The sequence below is a fragment of the Capricornis sumatraensis genome, chromosome 1, assembly GCF_032405125.1.
Source record: "Capricornis sumatraensis isolate serow.1 chromosome 1, serow.2, whole genome shotgun sequence".
In the NCBI taxonomy this organism is placed as follows: Eukaryota; Metazoa; Chordata; class Mammalia; order Artiodactyla; family Bovidae; genus Capricornis; species Capricornis sumatraensis.
The window spans coordinates 8,168,777-8,182,257 of NC_091069.1; the positions used below are offsets into that span (position 1 = coordinate 8,168,777).

General features: G+C 44.4%; 1 protein-coding gene across 2 annotated transcripts in view; it reads right to left on the reverse strand.

Moving 5' to 3' along the window:
• SLC25A25 (solute carrier family 25 member 25) overlaps positions 1-13,481 on the reverse strand; it is a 33,391-nt gene that overhangs the window by 17,993 nt on the left and 1,917 nt on the right. The window lies entirely within an intron of this gene.

Below are 13,481 nucleotides of genomic sequence, written 5' to 3' on the forward strand. Positions count from 1 at the left end.
GTGAAGGCTGTGGACTCAACTGAGTAAACGATCATGAATAAAAGGGAATTAATCTTTGGTCATTTGTTTCTTCATTTACTAAGACAAACTGCAGTGTCACGCCATCTCTTGAAAAGGCAACTCTCTGATAGGGTGTTCATAACCATTATTTTAAAAATAAACACAGCATGGAAAAAGTTTAATAGACTGTGTTGGGAAAACATATATCCTGATGTGCTGTTATAAGAGTGTGAACCAGTGCAGTCTCGCTGGAGGACAATTTAGTCACTGCAGATGGTGACTGCAGCCATGAAATTAAAAGACGCTTACTCCTTAGAAGAAAAGTTATGACCAACCTAGACAGCATATTCAAAAGCAGAGACATTACTTTGCCGACTAAGGTCCATCTAGTCAAGGCTATGGTTTTTCAAGTGGTCATGTATGGATGTAAGAATTGGACTGTGAAGGCTGAGCGCCGAAGAATTGATGCTTTTGAACTGTGGTGTTGGAGAAGACTCTTGAGAGTCCCTTGGACTGCAGGGAATCCAACTAGTCAATCCTAAAGGAAATCAATCCTGAATATTCATTGGAAGGACTGATGCTAAAGCTGAAACTCCAATACTTTGGCCACCTCATGTGAAGAGTTGACTCTTTGGAAAAGACTCTGATGCTGGGAGGGATTGGGGGCAGGAGGAGAAGGGGACGACAGAGGATGCGATGGCTGGATGGCATTACTGACTCAATGGACGTGAGTCTGAGTGAACTCTGGGAGTTGGTGATGGACAGGGAGGCCTGGCGTGCTGCGATTCATGGGGTCACAAAGAGTTGGACACAACTGAGCGACTGAACTGACTGACTGACCAGCATATCAAACTTCCCTGGTGGCTCCTGTCTACAATGTGGGAGACCTGGGTTCGATCCCTGGGTTGGGAAGATCCCCTGGAGAAGGAAATGGCAATCCACTCCAGTACTATTGCCTGGAAAATCCCATGGACAGAAGAGCCTGGTGGGCTACAGTCCATGGGGTCGTAAAGAGTCGGACACGACTGAGCGACTTCGCTTCACTTCACCAGCATATCAAAAGCACAAACCCTCTGACAGCAACTCTACTTTCAGTGGATTAACCTGCAGATATGTTTGCACATGTGGGAAATCACATATACATATGTTAACATATATGGGATGCATACATGTGATAAAATATAAGGATATTTTTTGCAACCTGATTTACAATAGCACAGGTTAGACACAGGAGAATGCAGGTTCAATCCCTGGGTCGGAAAGGTCCCCTGGAGAAGGAAATAGCAATCCACTCCAGTATTCTTGCCTGGATAATGCCATGGACAGAGGTGCCTGGCAGCCTATGGTCCATGGGATCACAGAGTCCTACATAACTGAATGACTGAGCACAAATGGAAACATTTTAAAGTTCTTTAAAAGGGGAGCAGGTCTAAATTAATGCACCTCCACACAATGGAGCCCTAGGCAGCTGTCAAAAAGAGTACGGCAGGGACTTCCCTGGTGGTCCAGTGGTTAAGACATCACCTTCCAGTGCAGGGGGTGTGAGTTTGATCCCTGGGCTAGGATCCCACATGCCTCACAGCCAAAAAACCAAAACATAAAACAGAAGCAATATTGTAACAGATTCAATAAAGACTTTAAAAATGGTCTACATCAAACCACCCCTCTCACCGAAAAAAAAGAGTAAGGCAGTACTACATCTACGATTATGGAACGACTTGAAAATATCTTGTTAGATGAAAAAAGCAATGTGCAGAAGGAAGGGGATAGTATGCCGCTGTTTATTTCTATGCTTGTATACATGAGGAATCTCCCTGGAAGGACATACTAAAACCAAAGAGATGGTCTGGGGTGGGGAGGGAGGGGACTTGGGAGTTTGAGGGGAGAAAGGTAGACGGGAGATTTACTTTCACTGAGTATCCTCTTATATCTTGTGAAACCAGATCATGAGCATGTATGACCAGGCACGCATGTGTGCATACATACAGCCTTTATTTAAAAAGAAAACACGAGAAGCGAAAGCAAGACTGCCATGCTTGTTTGAGAGCTAAGGAGCCCATGTCAGTTGCCCTCTCACTGGATACACAGAACAGTTTTACCTAGAAGGAGTTTTGTGTGTTGATTAAATGTCTAGTCTTTGGAGCCAGACCCCAGGTTCAATCCTGGCTATCACTTATTGGCTATGTGATCTGGGTCAAGTTACTTTACCCCTCTGTGTTTTAACAGCCTGATAAGCAAAATGGGGACAGTAACAGGACTGTACTTCATGGAGTTGGTTGAAGACTAAATTAAATAATACATGAAAGCTCTTTGAACAGTATATAATTAGCTATTTTAATCTAGAAAATGACTTTGAGTTCATAGAACTAAATAGTTTTACTACAAAAGAAGGGCCAGTCTAGGGTAAAAATCCCTAAATAAAGATCCACTACTAAAAATTAATCCTTTTTTTTTAAGGCACAGAAAATCTGGTGAATTGGGGCAGCTAGTGATCTTTTGGGCTTTCATCTACAAATAAAAGAGAAATCCCTTATTGAGTAAGTAACTGGTTTTTCCTTTAATGGACTCCTCTGTACCATAGAACTAAGCTATGAACTCAGGGCAGGTTCCAGCCAACATGGAGTGACAAGAACCAATTCACATTCCCGACTCTAACAACTAAATGTACAGAGAAAATGTGAGACGATGGTTTTCAAGACATTGGGCAACAAAGGACAGGATGCCTTAGATTTCTAAACAAATGAGACCTGCAATTGCCCAGGTTTCCTGCCTAGAGTTTCCAGGCTATCGTGCAGAGAGTGGACACCCAGCAGAGCCCAGCAGTCTCCCCACACTGAAGAGCAGGAGCTGGGAGGCCAGGACAGCTGGAGTTTGCAGCGCAGAGAACCAGAGAAGACAGAGCTGCAGACAGAGTGAGGTCTGGAGCTCTGCTGAGGGCCCCTGAGAGTCAGAGCATGTGAGTATGAGGAAACTGCCTGTGAGTGGGGAAAGAACTGGCCACAGGCATCACAGAGCTAGGAACAGTTCCTGTTCCCACCAGCTGGAGTGGAAAACCTCATAACATAGGTAAGTTCAGGAAGGGTACTCAGAAGGGTTTGCCTCCATAGCAGGGGCAAAACTGGCCCTAGACTAAATGCTGTTCTTGTTGATCTAACAAAGCTATAAAAAGCTGGCCCAAGAGAGTTGAACTGTTTCTAAATAACTGCACCCCGGAATAAAGCTTAAGAATATTAACAGGAATACAAAAATATCCAAGATAAAAATCCCATTAAAAAAATTAACAGCAATGCAAGGAAGCAAGAGAAGATGTCCCACAATGAGAAATCAATCCATTGAAACTGACCCAGAAGGGACAGGTATGATAGAATAAGGACAGAAGGATATTACAAGTCATAACTGTATTCCACATGCTCAAGAAAGATACAGCACGTTAAACAGACACTACAGATGGTCTAGATGAAAATTACAATGTCTGAGATGAAAAACACACCTGGATGGTTTTAACAGCAGATGGGCCAATGCAGAAGAAAAGATTAAGGAACTTGAAGACACAGCAGTAGAAACTTTCCAAAAGGAAACACACATAGAAAAAATAAAGCCATAAATAAAAAGAGAGAGAGAGAGAGAGAGAAATGCATTAGTGACCTGTGGGAGAACTGCTAATAGACTCATACTCACCCATCTGAAATTCATGGAGGTGGGAATAGAAAAGATATTTAAATAAATAATGGCCAGGTTTTATCCAAATTTATTAAAACCTACAGACCCAAGAGCTCAATAAACCTCAAGCATAAGGAACGTCAAAACAAAACAAAATTACAGTCAGGCACATCACAATTATTTCTGAAAACCAGTGATAAAGAGGAAAATCTAAAAAGCACCTTGAGAAAAACACCCATTACTTACAGAACAAAAACAAGAATGACAGGGGATTTCCATCAGAAACTGTTAACCCAGAATTTTATACCTAGAAAAATACCATCCAAAAGGAAGGCAAAACACTTTCCAGACATACAAAAACTTGAAGAATTTACTGACAGCAGAACTGTATTACAAGAAATGTTAAGGAAGTCCTTCAGATGGAAGGAAAACGATACCAGATGAAGGATGGAATGAAAAGAATGAAAAGCACTAGAAATGGTAATCGTGTGGGTAGAAAGAAGTTCTTCTTATTGTTTAAATCTCTTTCAAATATAAGTGACAATTTAAAGCAAAAATAAAACAATGTATTGTGGGTTTATAACATGCATCCTTCGTTTTAGTCGTGTCCAACTATTTGTGCCTCTTTGGACTGTAGCCCACCAGGCTCCTCTGTCCAGGGGATTCTCCAGGCATGAATACTGGAGCGGGTTGCCATGCCCTCCTTCAGGGGACCTTTCAGACCCAGGGATCAAATCCACGTCCCTGTGTCTCCCGCACTGGTAGGCAGGTTCTTTACCACTAGCGTCACCTGGGAAGCCCATAAAAAGACAAGCCACAGAGGCAGCCTGCGTGGCTTATAACATATGTAGAAGTAAAAATGTATGAGAGCCATTGCACAAAGGCTGGGAAGAAAGAAATAAAAGCATAATGTTTAATATTCTTAAACTAGGACTTCCCTGGTGGTGGTACAGTGGATAAGAATCCTCCTGCCGATGCAGGGGACACAGGTTTGCTCCCTGGCCTGGGAAGATTCCACATGCTGAAAGAAACAAAGATAGCGCTAAGTAGTGTCCGACTCTTGCAACCTATGGACTGTAGCCCGCCAGGCTCCTCTGTCCATGGGATTTTCCAAGCAAGAATACTGGAGTGGGTTGCCATTTCCTTCTCCAGGGGATCTTCCTGACCCAGGAATCAAACCCAGGTCTCCAGCATTGCAGGCGGATTGTTTACCGACCGAGCTAGGTGGGAAGCCCCACGTGCAGAGGAGCAACTAAGCCCGGGTGCTGCTGCAACGACTGAGCCTGTGCCCTAGAGCCCGAGCGCCGCAACGGCTGAGCCCACACACTGCAGCCACCGAAGCCCGCGCTCCTAGAGCCTGTGCTCGGCAACGAGAAGCCGCGGCGGCGAGAGGCCCGTGCACCGCTAGAGGGCAGCCCCCAGCAGACCTCAACCAGAGGAAGCCCGCGCCCAGTAACAAAGATCCAAGACAGCCAAACAAATAAAAATGTAAAAGAGAATCTTAAACTGCTTATGAAGGGGTATAATATCAGTTGAGGTAGGTTGTGATAAGTTAAAGATGTATACTATAATTCCAAAAGCTACCACTGAAGACAGAGAGGTTGGGGGGGGGGGTGCGGGGAGAGAGACAGAAAGTTATAACTAGTAAGCCAACAAAAGAGATAAGGTGAAATTATAAATACTCTTCGACCCAAAAGAAGGCAGAAAGAGAAAGGAACATAGAACAGGTGATGCAAATAGAAAACAAACAGCGAGATGGCCGATTTATACTCAACCGTATCAGTAACGATAGTAGATATAAACGGTTTAAACATCTCGGTGCCAAGGTAGAGATCGTCAGGCTGGTCAAAAGAGCCAGATCTAGCTAGATGTTGCCTATAAGAAACACACTTTAAATATAAAGATACACATAGGTTAAAAGTAAAAGAATAGACATAACAATCCTAAATGTTTTAGGACCACATTACAGAGCTTCAAAAGACAGAAAGTAAAAACCCAACAGAACTGCAAGGAAAAGAGAGTCAAATCCACTATTACAGTCAGGTCTTAACACCCTCGTCTCAGTAAACGGTGGAGCAAGTAGACAGAAAATCAGTGAGCACTCAGAAGACCTGAACACCACCACAGCTTATCTACTGACCTGGCCTAACTGGCCTTCATAAAACGCTCCACTGGACAAGACTAGAATGCACATTCTTCTCAAGTACACACAGAACATATGCTGGCTCATAAAACAAGACTCATTAAATTAAATACAAGTGGATTCAATCTGTACAAAATGTATTTTTGACCACAGTGGAATTAAGTTAGAAATCAATGATAGAAAGATAACTAGGAAATATTTAAATATTTAGAAATGAAATTTGTTGTTGTTTAGTCGCCATGTCTGACTCTTGTGACCCCATGGACTGTAGCCCACCAGGCTCCTCTGTCCATGGGATTTCCCAGGCAAGAATACTGGAGTTGGTTGCCCTTTCCTTCTCCAGGGGATCTTCCTGACCCAGGGATTGAGCCTGTGTTTCCTGCATTGGCAGGTGGATTCTTTACCACAGAGCCACCAGGGAAACAGAAATGAAATGCAACTTATGTGTTTCAGAAATGAAATAATCTTATGTGTCAAAGAAGAAACCAAAGGAGAAATGAAAAAGTATTTTGAATGGTATGAAACCACCACACAGCAAAACTTGTGGGGTGTAGCCAGAGCAGGACTCAGAAGAGAATGCCTACATCCCAAAAAGAGAGGTCTTAAATCCATGAGCTGTTTCTGCTTACCAGAAAAGAACAAATTACATCCAAAGTCAGCAAAAGAAAAGAAATAATAACTAGGCAAGGAAGAGACCAGGCCTATTTATCCTAAAATTTCCTTTGACTAGCACCTGAGACAGCAATCAATGAAAACATATTCAATTTGCATTCTTTGCCAATATTTTGACTTTAAAGCAACCTTTCTAGTACCTTTGATTTCCTTGTGGGTTAATGCAGTTCCTCTCTTTCCTTCTACGACAGCATCACCAATATATGGTCGATCATTAATTTCTTTCAGTCACTATAACACAACTCCACCTCACATAACTTTCTTGGGGGACCCCTGATATCCAGAGACAGGACTGGAGAGTACAACCCTCCTGCAACTGTAGATTTATAAACATCAACAGAGCCTGGTTAAGCTGAGGGTAATCGCCTGCAGAAGGAACCCACTCTTCCAAGAATCTAGAAAACAGACTTAGGGATAAAAGTGTGTCTCAGGATCTCCTATACTTTTCAGAGAAAACAACAAATTCTAATGGAATGGATTCCCAATGGGAACCTACTCTAAAGTATCCTGATGAATTGCCCTGGGTATAGAGGCCCCTGGGACATCACAGAGAAGGACAATTGGAGGTTCCTGAGGGAGTCTTATAACAGGGCAGAGAGCTCTCCCATGACTGACTCCAGGGTAATGCCCCTTGTCTGCTGTTTACCAGTTTCGCTACCTACAAACCATCTATCTTAGAATTATGATTAGCATTAAAAAGAGATGTAGTCAAAGGGGTGACTACTAACACTTTTAACCAAAAAACATGAAGCCAGATTTTATTTGACTGAAAGCCAAATGATTTGATTTGAAAATGAGAACTGCCTTGGCTAATGGGTTATGTGGAGGGTAACACATGAATGGGTCGAATCTGCAAAAAACTCTAAGGTTTTGACCAAAACTGAAACCCACAAACTAAAACACTGAAACCAGATACACAGTGGGCCAGAAATTATATCCTCTGCAGCTACCAAACTTAGGACAAAAATTTTTAGATGCCAACTTAATATGCAATGGGGTACATATTTTTTTATATATCCTTTTGAATGGTGCAGGAACAAGACTGTGAAGGATCTCTTTATACACTAGTAGTATTGATTTGCTGTTTCAAAGGCACCACTGTGGCAGGTGACTTACCCTTCTCTGAAATGAGTTAACTGGAGACTTTAAATGCTTAGATCGCGGGTGTTGTCCCATGCCGTCCCACGGCAGAGGGGGTCTTAGGACGTCAGGCAGGACTGTTAAACAGCTTCCTGCCCTCGACTCAGCCCCCAATTAGATGACGAAGAGGAGCCAGGCACTGGCCTCCTTTGGCACTGAAGACGACAAAACTACAGTAATGAAAAAGGTGAAATCCCCTAATCTATTTCCATTTTAGGAAGTAAAACCAGAAAATCTAGCTTTGGCTGAAAACTCCCTGAAGGCGACTCCTGTGACTATGGGAAAGAGAAGTGCCCCACAGAGGAAATAGTTTTTTGGACGCTTATTTACTCCTGGTGAAAAGCCAGTCTCCATTGAGGTCCCAAGTTCAAGGTCAATGCCTGTGAACAAAGATGTCTTTTTCTTTTCTCTAAAAGAAAGTCAGGGGTGTGCAAAACTAACCTGATTTTAAGTGTAGGGTTTTGAGATATAGAATGTAAATTAAAGAGCTGGAGAAACAGACAGAATAGAAACACAGCATAATTTTTCGTCTTTTTCTGCTCTTATAGGAGCCTGATTCTCCTTTCAGATTCCATAGATGTCAAGTATAAAGTGGGGGAGGGATGGGGTGGTGGTGGTGGGGAGAATATGGTATTAAGCCTGGCCATATAAACACCCTAAGTCACCTAAAGTGATCAGAAATTTCTCAACCAACCCAAACTGACCAGCGGGAGCCAAACCACAGGCACATGTTCAGCTTACTCGTGGAAGCCACACTTTCCTAGTCCTTCTTCGCTCCCACATGAAATGGCAAGCCAGCAGATTATTAAAGCAACAGTAGATGTTTGCAGTTTCTTAAAGCTGATTTCAGAATTGCCCTCTAAAACCAAGATCATCTGAATGAGTGTGAATGCACGTGCATTTGTGCTAAATCGCTTCAGTTATATCCAACTCTTTGCGACCCTTTGGACTCTTTGGAGCCCACCAGGCTCCTCTGTCCATGGGATTCTCCAGGCAAGAATACTGGAGTGGGTTGCCATGCCCTCCTCCAGGGGATCTTCCCGACACAGGGATGGAGCCGGCATCTCTTACATCTCCTGCCCTGGTAGGTGGGTTCTTCACCATTAGCGCCACCTGGGAAGCCCTGAGTGTGAATGTAGCTGTCACCAGTCTCCTCCTCTGTCCTAGGGGAGGACCTCAGAGAGAGGAGCTCACACAAGGGGTGTGAAACCCACCAGATGGACGGCTGCTTTCTTCAGCAAATACACATCAGAGCTGCTCAGGGTGTGAAGGGCAGATGGGAGACCTCCATGTAAGAATGACTGGTTTATATCAAGTCAGCACTTTAGAAACAATTCAGAAGAGGAAGTTTTTAGCTACAGAACCATTTACCAGATCCTATTTTATATTGCTTATATAGGCTCAAAGAAAAGCCTCTAGCCAAAGAAAAAAACCACCCAAGATGTAAAGGCAGAAAGGAAAAAAGTTAACCATGTCCATTAATGTATCACTAAAGGCTTCTATGGGGATGTAATCTCTCCCATAGAAGAGGCCCTATATGACCTCATAAGGTGTTTCAGTAAGACCCTGGACAAGTTATTTAACGTCTCTGACCTGGACAAACCTCAAAGGCCTTTCCATTTCAAACTCAATCCAAGGCCATCAACTAGAAGCAACAGGAGGGATGGTAAAAAGGCCAGGTGAGGATGGTGAAAGCGGGCATGGTAGTGGGCTGGGTTTAACCAGCAGGACTCTTCAACTGCATCGGACCAAAGACAAGGAGGCAACACTCTGTGCTCATTCTGGGTGATCCAAACCATCCCCTGCTCTTTATCTTCCCACTGGCATTTCAAAATTCTGTTCTTTTTTTGCAAGTTTTCACACACAATGGAGGTGGTTTTTCCTTGTGTTTGGTAAGAAGACTCCAGCCCAGGAGGGAGGGCTGCAAGGAAGAAGGCAGGAGGCCAGGGGTGGCTGGAATGTGGGAAGCTTCACAGACCAGCAGCAGGAACAGAGAGAGCCACGGGGCAACCGCCCCCCCCTCCCCCGCCCCCCCCGCCCCGCCGCTCCCCCCGCCGCCCCCCACCCCCGACTCTGAGAACATAAGCCATGCGTCACCTTCTTTTCAAGCTTCCCGGCCAGGAGTTTAAAGCAGATAAGCGCCTTCCGTCCTACCTTTGTTATTCATTTACTTTAAAGGAAGGTCCATCTTAAGTGAACCCCTTCTTTTTTTAGATGCTGTGTTGAGTCTTTTAGAGTCTAGAATGGACCTATTGCTTCCTGAACACCATGGGGGGAGGTCTTAAAACACTCAGCTGGTGTCAAGGCACAGATACGCGCCTGTCACAAACTGAAAATAAAGGCTGCAAAGTGTTAAGGGCTACTTAAGTACCGCCAGCCATGGAAGGACAGAGGCCACATAAGCTGAGCTAAATTGGGCCAAGAACAAATATCCTGGGTTCTGCCACTGACTCTGCCTTCAACCAACCCGACCTCGGAACCTCAGTCCCACTTCTACAAACTAATAAGGTTAGTGAGACCATCTCCAAAGGTGTTAAGCTCTACTTGAAGCTTCCAGATCATCCGTGGCTCGTGAAGGCACAACAGGCTGACAAGAGCGGTGCTCACGGGGGCCCAGGTCCACCCTGGGAAACATCTGAGGCAAAGACATCATCGTGTGTAGAGTAACACGACTGCTTTTTGGAAATCTCCTGCCAACAGGGTTTCTTTCTCTCTCTCTTTTTTCTGTTTTAACCTTTCTAAAGGCTGTAGGGCCCAGGTTTTCCGCAGCCCCATCAGCTCGCAGGAGACTGTGATGCACACCCTTTATTACCGACACACCCTTTACAACCACATCCCTTCTTTCGAGTCCACTTTTCACCTCAGTAACCTAAGAAAAAAATGTAGCTGATTACCCCCAACTCTGGGCATTTTATTTTCAAAGACTCCCTGGGAAAAGGTCATTTGGGGTTGAACCCTGTCGCAGGTTCTTTATGAACTTCTTTTAATTCAATCCCACAACAAGCCCACTGAACTAGGTATTCCTCCCACCAGGATAAGGAGACTGAACCTCCTACTCAGCCTGGAGAGGTTGAGTAACTTGCTCAAGGTCACAGAGCTCGCAAGCAGCTAGGACAATACCCAAACCCAGGTTTATACTGCAAAACCTGTGCTGGGTTATTCAAAAGTTTGATTGAGATATAATTTGCAAACCAAGGAAATCACCCATTTGAGTGTCTAATTCAGTGGCTTTTAGTATATTCAGGGATATTTGCAATCATCATCAGTTTTAGGCCACTTTCATCACCTCACAAAGAACCCTCACCAACCCACCACTCAAAAGAAACTCCAGACTTATTATTAGCTATCACTGCCCTAGCTCTCCACTGCCCTCCACTCCCCGGCCCAGGCAACCACTAGTCTATTTTCCGTCTCCACTGCTTTCCCTGTTTTGGACTTGCAAGGAAAATCTGTAGTCTTAACTCCAGGGCACACTGCCTCAGAGAAGGGTGCAGGGAAGTGTGGACATGTGAGAAGGGCAAAACTAGTGAGCAGCAGCCGGGATTACAGGAAGACAGCTGCCTTCCGGTAAGACAGCTGTTTCCAAGCACCCTTAGATCCCGTTTCTAGGTTGTTCCTGAAGGTATACCTGGGGCAAACGGGTAACAGATGCAAGGAGACAGACTTCAGTCTGATCTGAGAAAGAACTCAGACGGACCCCAACTCAGTCCACAAAGGAAAGGGCTGGATGGTCCTCCGCAAAGGAGGATATCACTGGAGGAATGCTGGGTGGGAGGCTGGCCTACGATGACCAGTGACCGTCCAAGACTAAATTCTTTGGCTCTGCCAAATTCACATCAGTGAAAGAAGAAACGGTTAAAAATGAAAAGTCAGCTCAGATTTAATGAGACTAGTCCCCTTGGACTGCAGTTTTATTCACTGATTCATCCTGCGGCTATGTACTCAGCTGGACTAGAAATGAATACTGGCAAAATATTTGTTTCCCTCATTCTCCTGTGGTTTCTGTGAGGCTTCAACAATTGATGGCTCTTTGAACATCAAAGGAATTCACCCACTGAAGCTCCAGGTCAGGCCCACTCTGGTATGTTCTTATTTAATACTTGGTCTAAGGATCAGGGTACCGGGCTCCACCTTTCCAGATATCAACTAATTAAAAACAAACATCTTCTAGCTGAGTTGATGATAATTCCTCCAACCCAGGAACCAATTTTACAACATAACATAATCAGTTAATTATGTAAAGTCAATCTAGCCTGCGAATGGCATTTTTCCATTTCTAATGTGTCATTCTATTATGTCAAGTTATGTCTCCGCCCTTTCCAGGGAAAAGGGTCTTTGTTCTGTAGAGTCTCTTACCTAAGTGTGACTATTTAGGCAAATACCTGTCCCACAAATGGCCAGACACTGAAAAGGTATACAGTCCAGCAGTAGCATATGATCCAGCAATGCCAACTTGACATTATTCCAGGTCAACAGAGATTGCTTCCTATACACTGCTCAGGTCAAGGAAAGAGTTAGGAGAGGGCAGGCTCTCCTGTTTGATAGGATAATCTCTGAATAATCCTGAAACCTATTTTGGGAATAAAAGATGTGGTTCTAAACAGATGGGGACTTCCCTGGTGATCCAGTGGTTAAGAATCTGCCTTGCAATGCAGGGGATGAGGGTTCGATTCCTGGTCGGGGAACTAAGATCCCACATGCCAAATAAAGATCCCGTAAGCCAAATAAAAGGATCATTCTTTAAGTTCTCCCCAAAGCCCAGCTTGTGAGGCTCAAACTAGATGGAGCACACGCAAGTATCTTGAGTCAGCAAACTTGACAGTACCATCATCTAGAATCCTCACTTGTATCAAACACCAGCCACTGAGGAGAGTCTCTCAAGCCTCAGCTAGAGGAACAACAGCTGACACGTCACCCAGCTTGGGTTCTTTCCTTAATTGGCTGCCTGAGTTCCAGCCTATGTTTTAAATTTGTTTTCAGACAGAGATTTTGTTTGGTCACATGAAAATGCCTTAAATAGGCAATGCTATAATTAGCTCTCGCTGGAGTCTCATCTCCCAAAGCTGCTACTGTGGTCGTCATCTTCTTTCTGTCTTTAATAAACTCTTCCCTTCTTTTGTCCCGGGACAGGCTTCCTGCTCACATGCCCTTTACAAAGAAAATTTCTCTGGCTGGCTGTCATTGGTGTCTCTGGCCCATTGCCATTTTAAGTAAATTTTCCTCGACTGTTCCAATTTCTTCTGAAACCAAGGGAGATGCCAAAAACTGCTGGCTCATTTCTAAAGAAAGCTCAATCCAGTGGTGTTAAGCTAGTGGGAGGCTCTGTGTCGTCACAAGGCCTGGGTTTACCGGCCGCCCACTGATAAAACCCTCACGGCTGATTCCTTTGCAAACCCGAGCACCTCAGACTGGTCCTGTGGGTTATATGGGGCAGCTGCCAGAGTTGGACGTTGTATTTTCCAGTGCCTATTCCCGTGGCAGGTAACCCATTTTGAAGTGAAGGGCGCCCCCCACCACCACCACCAATTCTCTCTTGCCGTTGCTACTTCTGCAAAACTGCAGCACTAGTTTTTCTGTGTGTAGCTAATACTGATAACTATTGCAGCAGGAAGTGGTAAGGGGATTCGTGAGACAGGGTGTCTTCCTGTGGCCCAGCTATTCACAAGAAGGCAGGTTCTCTCTCTCATACTTAAAACTATGCGCTTGCAGGACTAGCCTGTATTCCTCCACAGGTAATAAACGAATAAAATGAATCATTCCCAATCTCGCAAAGCTGTATAATTTCACATTCATCAGCTGAAAGAGTTGGTAGAAGTAGGCAGAGTCCGTACTAAAACCACACTCTGAAAGGAAACTTACTCCCTGA